This window comes from Primulina tabacum, chromosome 2 (genome assembly GCF_025594145.1).
Source record: "Primulina tabacum isolate GXHZ01 chromosome 2, ASM2559414v2, whole genome shotgun sequence".
Classification (NCBI taxonomy): Eukaryota; Viridiplantae; Streptophyta; class Magnoliopsida; order Lamiales; family Gesneriaceae; genus Primulina; species Primulina tabacum.
In genome coordinates, this window is record NC_134551.1 from 15,646,105 (window position 1) to 15,656,400 (window position 10,296).

Consider the following 10,296-nt stretch of genomic DNA (forward strand, 5'->3'; position numbering starts at 1 on the left):
GCAGGCCAGGGGTTGTTTTTCGGGCTGGGCTTGGTCAATAGGGTCCCTAGGTGAGTTGGCTAGGTGTTGGCTCAAGGTGGCTTGAGCGTGGCTCGAGTAAACTAAGAGATGGCTCGGTGCGTTCGGTAGGGTGTCAAAACAAAAATTAAAAGGCTAAAAATGAAATTATGGGTCCACGGAGGTGGCTCATGACTTGGAAGGGTAGAAGAAATATTAAAAATGCTACGTTTAAAATTTGGGGTCAAAATAACGGGTTTTGGATTTAATCGGGATTTAATCGCCGCACGGAACGCTAATTAACGAGTTAATTAAAACGCCTAGTTTTAAGCTTTATAAAATTATGAAAAATCAGAGTTAAGCTTAAATAATTATTTGAAGTCTAAGTTTTTAATTTGGAAATTTTATATTAAGGTTTGGTTTAATTCGTGATTAAAACGCAGTTATTTAAAGATTAATTTAAAATTTCTCGATTTAAGCCAAATAAAAATATGAAAAAATTCTTGTAAGCTTAAATAATTATTTAGGACATGTTAAAGTCAATGAATTCAAGAAAAAGTCAAAAACGGGGAATTTTACGTCCAGGGGTAAAACAGTGTTTTTACACCTAAAAAATTAGTAAACGTCATGGCAGTGCCCTGAATGCTGTTTTATGTGTTAATATGATTATTTTCTATAGTTATGGATGTTTATGGGATTTTATATGTTAAAATGATATTTTAAATGTTTAGGGAATTTTATATGTTTATGATTTAATATGTCAAAATGTTATTTTAAATGTTTTGAGGTTAAAATGTCATTTAAAATGTTTATGAAATGTTCATGATTAAATTATGATTTTTAAGTGTCCATGGGATTTTTATGATTTAAGGAAGACATTTAAAAGACATGTTGCATGCTTGGTTTCAAAAACAAAATGTTATGTTATGCATGATTTTTATAAAGTGATGAGAATGTTAAATGTTGAAGGAAGTGAAGTAATTGTAACTAATTTGTTAATGTTGGAGATGCCGTGAGGGTGACGGTCCCAGTGGGAACCCGACGATCGTGTTTCCATTATTACGAATATGAGTTTATGAGGTTTGAGGTAAGAATGAGAATATCGTGAGGGCAGAAGGCCCCAGAGGGAGCCCATTTATGGGAGAAGGCCCCAGAGGGAGCCCCAACGATCGTATTTCTATTCGAATCATGATAGGCCAAGACTCAGTTGACCGATGAGAGTGTTGCTGATGTCCCCGCCGCCCAGTACAGTGGTTTCATGTAGATGGATCCATCGATTTTTCATGTTCATGTCATGTCAGGAAAGTCACAATTAACGATCTGAATTCAACAAAAAGGAAAAGGAAAAATGTTTATGATCATGAAAAATATTTTATGTCATGTTATGTTGAAGAAAAAAAAGGAAAATGTTAAGGTTTATGTGATGCATGTCATGAAAATGTTTATGCTTAAAGTTGATGCATCATTATGAAAATGTTTCTATTCAAAGTTTATGCATCATGAAAATATTTATGAAAATGTTCATGTTTGAAGTTTATGCATCTTCATGAAAATGATATTTTAAGTACAAATATTTTTCACTGTTATATGTTGATTGTATTACGTATTACTTGCTATAAAGATGATGGTGTGTTGAGTCTTTAGACTCACTAGGTGTGATGGATGTAGGTGAATTTGAGGGAGGTCTTGACGGGTGATTTGACTGGACTGAAGGTGAACACAACCCGAGGACCAGCGCTTCTATTTTTCCGCATTTACGATTATGACTTATGATTTATGCTAAAGATTTTAAAACTATTTATTTATGCTTTGAGAGATTTTTGAGAGGTTTAGTATGTGCTACACTTTTTAAATTTATTGGTTTTTTAGGTTTGGTAAAACATGCAACGATTTCAATTTTATGACTATTTCACTTGATTTTTAAAATGCTAGTTGGATGATGTTTTATTTTAAAGGGTAAAATATTTTCATGAGGTTTATGTGTATGGCCGAAAATTGAGTGCTTATAGAAAAAAATTTTTAGTACTTTTAAAGCAAATAAAAAGGGCAGATGTTTCAATATATTTTTATTTTCATATAATAAAAAAAACTAAGAAGGGAAGGAGAAGAAATTATTAAAAAAAATTAAAACATACTGTTGAATCACAAATTTAGCTTCACATTAATTTTCTTTTCTTACTCTTGGATGTTGGCCAATTAAGTTGAGATAAGAATGAACCTGGTTCATGACTAAATCCTTGCAGTAAATCAATAAGTTCACCTTCTTTTGTAGCAGAAACTAACATCCTTCGTGAAGCAAATGAAATAAATCCATGTTCCACAATATCATCAAGAAACGATAACAGTTTATCATAATAATTGTTAACATTTAACAAACCAATTGGCTTATTGTGGATATTTAATTGTACCCAGCAAACAGTATGAAATATTTCCTCCAAACTACCGAAACCTCATAGCAAAGCAATGAAAGCATCTGAATGTTCAATCATTTGAGTATTTCGTTCATACATGTTGTCCACTTTCATTTCTTCTCTTATTGTTGGTCCAGTAAGATTGGCTAAAGTAATCGGAATAATGCCTAAGACTTCACTTCCACCTGTATGCGCAGCTTTAGCAACTTTTCTCATGAGAACAACTTCACCACCACCATATACCAAATGAATATTTTTTTTAGCAAGTGTTATTCCAAGCTTTTCTGCTACTTCTTCATAAATTGAATCTTTTCCTGCACTAGATCCAAAGAATACACAAATATTTTTGATTTTATTTACCGTGGACGTTGACATGTTGAGAAATATGGATTTTGTAATTGTTAGATCACAACATATGAATTTATAAGCGTAACATGCCAAAATCAATATTTGAACAGGAAATTATTATTGTTAAAAGAAAATAAAAATGACAAAATTAAAACACATATATACAGCGTAGTTGTGATTGTGGCTCACATCTTCCTCTGATTACGTTCAGTAACGGCTTCAACACCTTCTATGACTCGAGGATATGCTTCTCATCCAATTTTCTTAAAAATTGGCAAACAGGGTCTTTTAACGTTAGATTCCCAAGACGAAATTGTATATATATATTTACTTATCTAAACAGATATGTGTTACAACAGTAGAATCTTTGTAAGGTTGATTCCACTGTCCATATTGATATTCCTCACGTTGAAATTGCCACCATAATTTAAGAAGTTCATTTTGCACGTACCCACTAGAATGCGTATCGAGAACCTCTAGAAAATTATCCAAAGGTTCTTTACTCAAACCATTCTTAATGAATAAAATTTTATCTTCTCTATTCATTGATTTCATTCCAACATTTTTGCATTTCCCCTTTCAAGTCCACCTTACACATTTATGACATCCACCTATACGTTTAGCTCTTCGCTTTGTGGTGCCCCTGGTCCGATATCTAATACTAATAATTTTAAATGTATCAAACCAAACGATTTAATAAAATATATAATTTCTTGTTCACAAACTGACATAAACATCGTTAGAATAATTTAAATATCTTAAAAGTTTGAAATATAATTTTCAACATGTCAAAATAACTAGTGAACAAAAGTAATCCAAACATCATCAAATAGCTCCTAAGACCCGAGAATCCCACTCTAACTCGTATCTCCTCGCCTGGAACTGGACTCTGGCATCCCAAGCCTAGACTCACCTACCGTCAAGCACATGAAAACAAGAGGTAGCCGACGTGCCGGTGAGTATAAACCCAGTATGATACAATCAATAACATATGAGAATTTAATTTTCAAAATAGTTCATATAAATCCATAAAGATGCAATATAATGCAATGCATGATCAGAAGCTGTGGGCTATCAATAAATTTCAAGATCAAGTGAATCATTTGGTCATAGGGTACCCAAAGAGAATCCCCCAGCAACATCAACCGACTCATCCGCTCGAGGTGGGGTGCTGTGTTCTACAATCCCAGGACTATGGTGCGCCTATAGAGAGTGTTCAGGCCATAGCAGCGACCTCCGCATACACTATGCCAACTCAACTATAGCCCCATACGTCCAACATATCAATATATTAAGGCGACCTCCGCCATATCAAATCTGAATCGAAAAGTGGCTCAATATGCAATGCAATGATGCATTTCAATCTCATCAAGTCAATATCATAATAAGCTCATCTCAAAATATCAATCATCAAAAATCACAAGTATTTCATCAAGCCATAGAATTTTCAATTTAAAATAAAAATGATACTTTTACCTCGTATGTTACCGACCGTAACATACCTTTCAAATATTACCAAAAGAAGATCGAAATGTGTAGGTGAGAAGTCTTGAACCTCTGAATTCTACTATAACTCGAGAACTCGTATCATTTATCAAAACAGAGCAATTTCTGTACAAAATTCATAATTAATTCAATAATGCTTCGAATCAAGATCCGCAATTTGGATATTCAAGAAAACTCAAATCCCAACAATTGTGTAAAGAAGGAATCCATATCATTTCTTAACCGTAATATGACATAAAAACATTCATTGAATCATTTTATCAAACACGTGACGTGCGTGCTAAAGAGTTAGCTCCTCTACAATTCCATTTCTTTTCCAAAATATCAATACATACAATACCATCAATCATTATATTAACAACTTTACCTCAACACTCAAACCAAACAACCCATTGTTTTCCCTTCAATCACTAACCCAAGGAAATAAGCTTTCTTACCTTGCTTCTAAACTCTTGAGGAGAAGAACTTCTAATCTCCAAGCAAAGATTAAGGCTTCAATCAAATATTAATGTCTTGGAAGAAATTGGATTGAAGAAGAAATGAGGACCCTTAGCTCTAAACCGATGGAGAGAAATGAGGATGAGAAGAAATGATACAAAAATCATTCCTCAATCTAATATATACCATCCAAACCTCAAAACACGTTTTTTGTACAAGTGCTGGGCGCCATGGCGCGTGTTTTGGTGCAGGGGCGCGTACCATACTGCCCAAACACCAAAATTTCAGCAATGGGCGCGCCATCGCGCGGGATCTGGCGCAGGGGCGCGCTGTATTCTGTCCAAAACGCATTTTTAACTTCAAAATTTGCGAAAGTGGTAAACTAGAAAGTTGTAGCCCTATGTCTTGGCTTGCATCTCCAATTGGCCTCATGTCACTTGGAGGTCTGAGTAAAAAGTTTTGCTCAATCTCCCAACATGTGTCATTGTAGGAACGACGATACACATGACACACTTCGGGGCGCTTTTGGCTCGTCTTCCCTAATGATTTGACCAAAACTCAAAATAGGAAAGTTATAGCCTTATGTCTTATCTTTCTAATGAAAGTGGCCTCACATCAATTGGATCAATATACAAAACATTATGCTAAAAACCACAACTACTGCCACATTTTTCATACCGTTTCTGCACTTCCATTACCTATTTAGCTCAAATTCAACCTTTGATTCTACCCATCCATTATCTATTCAATTCTATAACATTCATTATCATTCATACCATAACGTAAAGCCATAAACCATCACAACTACTGCCACAATTTTATTTTTTTCAAAATTCGGGCAATGCAGCTTTTTGTCATATGTGCTTTTACCAAATCCTGGCATATGTCTTATTATTATTTCACTTGCTTCCCAAACCAATCGGACTTTTGCTTCAATTATCAAATGGACATCATTCGGTATGCCATAAGACATCAACCTTAGTCGCTCACATCTAACTTTATATATTTTTTTCAGCGCATTATCAGGTAAACAAGCAAAATATTTACGAAGATTCATAATACACGCACCATGAGGATAAACAAATTTAACTATAAATGGTCCTGACCACCTCGATCTTAGTTTTCCTGGAAATAAATGCAAACGAGAATTATAAAGTAAAACCTTTTTGTCCAATTTCAAATGGCTTTCTCATAATATTTTTATCATGAAAGGCTTTAGTTTTATCTTTATAAATCTTTAAATTTTATATGCATCATTTCTTAATTCTTCAAGTTCATTTAATTGCAATTTTATTAATTTAGATGCATCATCTAAATTAATATTAAATGCTTTAATTGCTCAACAAGCTTTATGTTCAAGTTCAACGTCCCAATAAGCTTTATGTTCAAGTTCAACAAATAAATGACAATGCTTACCAAAAACTAACCTATATGGTGACATCCCTAATGATGTTTTAAATGCAGTTCTATATACCCATAATGCATCAGTTAATCTTAAAGACCAATTTTTTCGATTTGGATTAACTATTTTTTCTAAAATTTGTTTGATTTCTCTATTTGCAAGTTCAACTTGACCATTACTTTGAGGATGATATGGGGTAGAAACTTTATGTGTAATGTCATATTTTCTTAACAAAGAAGAAAATGATTTATTTATAAAATGACTTCCTTCATCACTAATTATTGCTCTAGGTATTCCAAATCGGATAAAAATATTTTCTTTTAAAAATTTTATAACAACTTTATGATCATTAGTTTTACATGCAATTGCTTCAATCCATTTTGAAACGTAATCAACATCGACTAAAATATAGGTAAATCCAAAAGATAATGGAAATGGACCCATAAAATCTATCCCCCAACTATCAAATATTTCAATAATTATGATTGGATTTAAAGACATCATGTTTCGTTTTGAAATTGATCCCATCTTCTGACAGTTTTCATAAGATTTGCAAAATAAATGCATATATTTAAATAAAGACGGCCAATAAAATCCACATTGTAAGATTTTTGTAGCTATTTTATTGGATGAAAAATGACCTCCGCATGCTTCAGAATGACAAAATTTAACAACATTACTTACTTCATTGTCGGGTATGCATCGTCGAAAAATTTGGTCAGGACAATACTTAAACAAGTAAAGATCATCCCAATAAAATTTTTTAACTTCTATCAAGAATTTATTCTTATCCTGTGAATTCCAATGAGAAGGAATTTTATTTGTCACAAGAAAATTTACAATGTTAGCAAACCATGCAATAATAGTAGCATAAAACAACTGATCATCTGGAAAATTTTCATTTATTGGTATTTCATTATGAGATGATTCAGTCATTATTCTAGATAAATGATCGGCTACGACATTTTTTTCCTTTTTTATCTTTAATTATAATATCAAATTCTTGTAACAATAAAATCCATCATATTAATCTTGGCTTAGCATCTTTTTTATTTGATAAATATTTTACGGCAGAATGATCAGTGTAAACAATAGTAGTAGAACCAATTAAGTAAGATCGAAACTTATCTAATGCAAATACTAGTGAAAATAATTCTTTTTCAGTAGTTGAATAATTTATTTGGGCACTATTTAAGATTCTACTAGCATAATAGATTGCATAAGGTTTTACTTCTTTTCTTTGTTCTAACACAGCTCATATAGTATAATCACTTGCATCACACATTAATTCAAATGGTAAAGACCAATCTGGAGGTTGTAAAATAGGTGATGTAACTAAAAGATTAATAATTTTTTTAAAAGCATTTTTACATTTCTGAGTCCATTCAAATTGTGTATCTTTTGTTAAAAGATTTGAAATTGGTTTAGATATTATACTGAAATTTTTTATAAACCTTCTATAAAATCCTGCATGACCCAAGAATGATCGAACTTCTTTGACTGTTTTTGGTTATGTTAAATTAGCAATAACATCAACTTTGGCTTTATCAACTTCAATTACTTTTTCAGATATCACATGTCCTAAAACAATCCCAGATTTAACCATATAATGACATTTTTCCCAATTTAAAACAAGATTTTTTTCTTCAGATCTTTTTAATACTTCTTCTAGGTTTTTAAGACAATTTTCAAATGAGTTTCCAAAAACAGTTATATCATCCATAAAAACTTCTACAAATTCTTCAATCATATCACCGAAAAAACTTAACATGCATCTTTGAAAAGTAGTCGGAGCATTACATAAACCAAATGGCATTCTTTTAAATGCAAAAGTTCCAAAAGGTCAAGTGAAAGTAGTTTTTTCTTGATTTTATAATGATATAGGTATTTAATATTACCCCGAATTCCCATCAAGAAAACAGTAATAAGAATTACCTGCTACTTTTTCCAGAATTTGATCTAAAAATGGTAGTGGGAAATGATCTTTTCTAGTTGCATCATTTAATTTTCTATAATCAATACACATACGCCAACTAGATTGAATCCTTGCTTGTAATAACTTTCCCTTATCATTTTTTATAACAGTGATACCTGACTTTTTAGGTACTACTTGTGTTGGACTTTCCCATTTACTATCTGAGATTTGATAGATAATTCCAGCATCTAATAGTTTTAATACTTTATTCTTAACAACTTCCTTCATATGTGGATTTAACCTTCTTTGTGGTTGTTGATATGTTTTAGCATTTTCTTCCAAGTGAATTATATGTGTGTAAATTAAAGGATGTATACATTTTATATCTTTCAAAGTCCATCCAATTGCATTTTTATATTTTTTAAGTAAATTAATTAAATATTCTTTTTGATTTGGTAAAATAGTGGAAGAAATTACAACAGGGAATGTTTTATTTTCACCAAGAAATACATATTTCAATTCTAATGGTAAAACTTTTAATTCAAGTTTTGTATTATCATCTTCTTTAAAATTATTTTCAAACTCAAAACTTTCAATTGAAAAAACTTCAGATTGTTGATTTTCTTCTTGTACATTTTCTTCCACAATTGTTTCTATTTCATTATCATATTCATTTTCATTTATACTTGGTTGTTTACATAAATTGAACACATTAAGTTCTAAATTCATGTTTCCAAAAGACAATTTCATTATTCCATTTCGACAATTAATTAAATCATTTGAAGTTGCTAGAAATGGTCGTTCCAATATTACTGGAATTTCATTATGTACTTCTATTGGTTGTGTATCCAAAACAATAAAATCTACATGATATATGAATTTATCAACTTGAACCAACACATCTTCTATAATACCTCTAGGTATTTTGATTGACCTATCCGCCAGTAAGAGAGTAACAGAAGTGAGTTTTAATTATCCTAAATTAAGTTTTTCATAAACTGAATAAGGAAGTAAATTCATACTTGCTCCCAAATCTAACAAAGCTTTTTTAATTTTATTTTCTCCAATAATACATGAAATTGTTGGACAACCAGGATCTTTATAGTTTAAACTAGAATTGTTTTGAAGAATAAAATTTACTTGTTCGGTCAAGAATGCTTTCTTATTGACATGCAATTTTCTCTTCACAGTACATAAGTCTTTTAATAATTTTGCATAGGAAGGTACTTGTTTAATATCATCTAATAATGGAATATTTATCTTTACTTGTTTAAAAACTTCGTAGATATCAGAATCAGTTTTTTGTTTTTTATGATTTGTTAATGCATGAGGAAATGGTGGAGGTTTATTTGACTCATTTACTATTTCAGATGATTTATCATTTACCATATTATTCTTAGAATTTAAGGTATCATCATCCTCAAAAGTATCAGGATTATCATCCTTACTCTTTGAATTTAAATGATCCTTGTTTTCATTATTATATGGATCATTAACTATTTTACCACTTCTAAGGGTAATAATAGATTTTATTTGATCAATTTTTTCATTTTTTGATTCTCGATTTTGATTTTTAGGATTAGGTTGAGGTTGAGATGGAAATTTTTCTTTTTCATGAATATTAAGTGCAGATGCATATTTTGCAAGAGTTTCTTTCAAATCACTCATAGATTGACTGTTTTGAATATTGATAGACTCTTGCTTTTGGATAAATGCATGAATTACATCTTCAAAGTTTTTTCTTGGAGGTGTAACATAAGAAATATAACCTTGATGATTTTGGTTATTTTGAAAATATTGTTGTGAGGGTTGTGCATTATTATCATTCCTCCAACTAAAATTAGGATGATTTTTCCATCCAGGATTATATGATGGTGAAAAAGGATCTAGTATTGGTTTTTTTATAATTGTTAACATAATTTGCTTGTTCATGAGACATTCTTTAAATGAAGGTAATGTTGGACAATCTTTTGTAGAATGATCATGTGTATCACATATATGACAAACAATTTCTTGAATACTTTTTAATTGACCACTCTTTTTCATTTCTAACGACTCAATTTTTCTTACTAAAGATGCAACTTTAGCTTGAATATCTATATCATCTTTAAGATTATAGATACCACCTCCATTTGTGAATTATTGATTTTAGTTGTTGATGGTTCAATTGTGCTTATATTATCCCAATTTTGAGCATTTTCTGCTAATGAATCCAAATAATTCATAGCTTCATTTGGGTTTTTATCTTCAAAAGTTCTATTACACATGAATTCTATCAT

General features: G+C 31.1%; 1 pseudogene; it reads right to left on the reverse strand.

Moving 5' to 3' along the window:
- Positions 1 to 2,985: 2,985 nt before the first annotated feature.
- Positions 2,986 to 10,296, reverse strand: LOC142537537 (uncharacterized; annotated as a pseudogene).